The sequence below is a fragment of the Vicia villosa genome, unplaced genomic scaffold, assembly GCF_029867415.1.
Source record: "Vicia villosa cultivar HV-30 ecotype Madison, WI unplaced genomic scaffold, Vvil1.0 ctg.001989F_1_1, whole genome shotgun sequence".
Classification (NCBI taxonomy): domain Eukaryota; kingdom Viridiplantae; phylum Streptophyta; class Magnoliopsida; order Fabales; family Fabaceae; genus Vicia; species Vicia villosa.
In genome coordinates, this window is record NW_026705801.1 from 214,895 (window position 1) to 218,624 (window position 3,730).

Below are 3,730 nucleotides of genomic sequence, written 5' to 3' on the forward strand. Positions count from 1 at the left end.
AACACCCTCCTCCCTGGTTTGACCCTCTTCAACCTCCTCCTCGCCGGAAAAAGCTACCTCCGCCTGAGAGGATTCCTCCGAATCCGATACTTCCCCTGGAGACCAAGATTTTTGGTTGTCATTGGAGCCATCGGAAACCTCCAGAAAACTGACAACAAAAATCTGTCCATCAATGGATAGATTAACCATATCATCCAACCTCTCTCTATTCTTTGTTCTGATACATATTCTTGCCTCATCCATTCTCTTTTTCAAAACCGTTCCTTCATCACTTCTCAAAAACACCCCTTTAGATTCTACTAGCTATTTAAAGCATAGCTCACTCCATGCATGACAAGGAACTCCCAAAACCCTTAACCACTCCACCCTCTCTTCATCTCTATCCTTGGCTTCCCATCGTTTAATCGAACTAAACCATTGGCTCCACCAAGATTTCCTCTCTTCAACAAACATCTCAACTTCTCCTTCAATCAAATCCTCCAGGAGACAGATATTAGGTCCCAACACTGTAACCCTAATAGAAAAAATACCTTCCTCAAGAAAGAGTTTTTTGATATCTTCCATAATACCCGGCTCTTTAAACCTCCCCGTGTAGGCCTTTTTGTATTGAGAAACATCTTCATAGGAAGGCTTGAAGAACAGAGTTTTGGGCACCTTGAATCCTTCCTTATAGCTGCCTTCCCCATTACTGCTTCGTGTGACGTCTGCATAAGAACGATGAGCGCCTTCGTGTCTATAACCACCGGTTCCCTTAGCTTTCTTCAAGGCTGTATTACTGATTTGGACTGCAGACCCATTATTCTCAGTACCTTTAGACCTACCGAATCTTGGCAAATTCGCATACAGCTTCCTCCCTTCAAGAATCAAATTATCCAGCTTTGTTGCCATCAACACCTCATCCTTGACATTCAGAAAGCGAACAAAGCCGAAGCGTCTACCCAATCTATCTTTTCTCGGAGGAATAACCACTTCCTCAATATCTCCCAACTCTTTGAATTCGAAATACAAATCTCTTGCTCTCCACCTATCTCCAAATTCAGTGAAGAAAAAAGACGATGAGTATTCACTATCAGAAGCCTTCCTCTTCCCCTCTCTTGCTATATCCCACTTCACCTCCCTTCTTACTCCATCCCTAACCTTTTGCCATAAGCCTACTCTAGAACCCCTCATATTGCAAACTAAGAAAAGTATGAAGACTATAGAAAGAAAAGATTCACAGACCCGACGAGCTCACATGAACGAGGAACAAAGAAGACCAGTCCCCAAAGACCAAGGCCCCTAACCCTAAGGTTAGTAGTTTAAGCCGAAAATCTTAGGAATCAATCTCCCATTATAACCTTGAACAAAGCTGAGTGCTAACTATCAGAATCTCCCATTGTAACCTAGTTAGTTAGTTATAAATAGTTGAAGGAGAAGACAAGATGAGAGAAATCCGCAAATTCATATAGTAACAACATGAGAGTGTATAGGGAGGGGGCTGTGTACAGTTTTAATAAAACTTGGAAAATTCCATAAGTTCAAGGAAGATAAACACAACCACCGTTACAAAATAAAATTCGCTTTAGCCGGTCCCGTTGACAATCTAAAATTTGATAACTTAGAAATCTATCATGTTTTCTACTCGATTTGCATGCTATTTTATGTTTTTTCTTACCCTTTTTATAGTTTTATGCTGGTGTGAGAAAGTGGTAAAAAAATGCGACAAAATGCAAGGATAGATTTGGCATGATGGGCCCTCCACAAGCCGAGGAGAAGAAATGAAGAAAGAAAAAAAACAGCAACACTGGCTGAAGGGTAGGCAGTCAACTAGGCTGACGCCGTGAGCCCACCTGGACAACACCTCTTTTGAAAAGGTCATGACGCTAAAAAGTCGATTTTCACGCTCACTACATGCACCTTCATCTTTCTCACTCCCATATTTTTCTCCACTACTCTTGCACGTTTAATGCAATTCATGTAAGAATTTTAGCTCTATTAGGATTTAATTTTGGGTGTCAAAGATTTTGGTATTTATATTAAGCAAAAAATTCAGTTTTATAAAAGCGCTTATTTTCCCATACTAAGAGATAAGTGCATCTTAGATTTGGATAATGCAAATTTTCAATATACATCTGAATTGTCTGAGTTGTAATCTTGCTGGCATCAGATTTCCAAAAAAAATTCAAAGATTATTCAGTACCAATTTTTGGAACTTTTCTTTATTATTACGTTTGATCAGTGCTTTTTAAGGTTTCTTATTTATTGCTTTTATTATTTAACTACCACTTGCATGTGTTCATATTATTTTATTATTATAGTTATTATGCTTAGAATGTTTACATTTTATTATCAGTATTGTTTTTGTTCTGTTTGTAAAATGTCCGACTAAACTCTTAGAGCTCGGAATGTAAGGATCGTTGTATTGACGTTGCTCGCATATGAGTTGTAAAAATTATGATTAAATTGAGATTATTTTAGGGACTTTTTTAATCTATTTTTAATTAAAATGTTTACTGCGAAAGCGTAACATGAAGATTATGGTTCCAATTTGAAAGAACAGAACCTATATTCGACTTTGATAAAAATCATATTTTGACTATAGGCACTGTGAAAGCATCTTTTAATTAATTAGTAAAAATAATTATTTTCAGGAAGGGATTTTAATAATATAAACGAACACACGAAAGCGGGCGTTTATGCGATTAAAATACGGTATTGGGTGATGCGAAAATCGATAATACATTTAAACTTAATTTTCAACTTAAAATAACTTTTTGAATAACTAAAAGTAATTAATTTGTAAAAATATAGCTTTGCACTTTAACAATGTTGAACATGCGAAAGCGAGAACATAGACTTTTGGCTAGAAGCCGATTTCGGTTATGCGAAAGAAAACGGCTCCTTTAAATTAATTATTTTCTTATGAGAAAAAATTATCTGAATTTAGTTATAAAAAAATAAAATTTCGTGAGTATTTTTGGTCGATGAGGGCCGCATTCCGGTCTCCTTCTTTATATTAATTCTTAAAACTAGCTTACTATATTTCTTCGGCATCCAAAATTGTTATCGATAGCCTTAGATTTACATAGAAATGATAGATAACGACACATTTGATAATTGGTCTATGTGGGTTCGACATTCTTTTATATTACTATGATATTTCCGTGCACTTGCGGAGCTATCAACTTTTTGGCGTCGTTGCTGGAGATCACTAGGTTAGTAAATATCGTAACATCGTTGTTGCGTTGTATAAACTAAGGAAGTTTTTGTTATTTCCCCATTTCATTGATTGTATGCCAAGTACTCGAACTTCATGAGGGACTGAACCAGAGCTTAGATGTAGTCCCCGTCATCAAATTTCATCACTACATAGAATAAACTGAAAATGCATACTTTGCATATTATTTCTCTCCAAGTAAAACAGTTATGCTACGAAGCCAAATAAATTGTTTCAGACCGAAAGATGGCGAGTGCCTTTTTGAAGCCTAGAAGATGTATAAAGATATGATGAGGATTTGTCTGCATCACAGTGTAGAGAAGTGGTTTTTCACACCATTTAGTGTAGTGTATATATTGAGTGTTATGCATGTGTTGTCGAGTCTTTTATGCATGATTTTCTACTTGTTATTAAGTTTACCCGATACTTAAACCCCTTGTGAAATTTTGAAAAGACTTGAAATCTGTAGCATGATTAGAAAGTATAAAGGCTATGAAGAAAGAGAGTCTAGGTTGAGAAGACTTGGGAGATTTT

At 36.5% G+C, this 3,730-nt stretch overlaps 1 non-coding gene across 1 annotated transcript; it reads right to left on the bottom strand.

Annotated features, from left to right (window-relative positions):
• Nucleotides 1-3,405: 3,405 nt before the first annotated feature.
• LOC131637397 (small nucleolar RNA R71) lies at nt 3,406-3,512 on the bottom strand. Its single transcript, XR_009294324.1, has one exon. It is a non-coding gene; the product is annotated as a small nucleolar RNA R71 (small nucleolar RNA).
• Between the last annotated feature and the right edge of the window lie 218 nt (nt 3,513-3,730).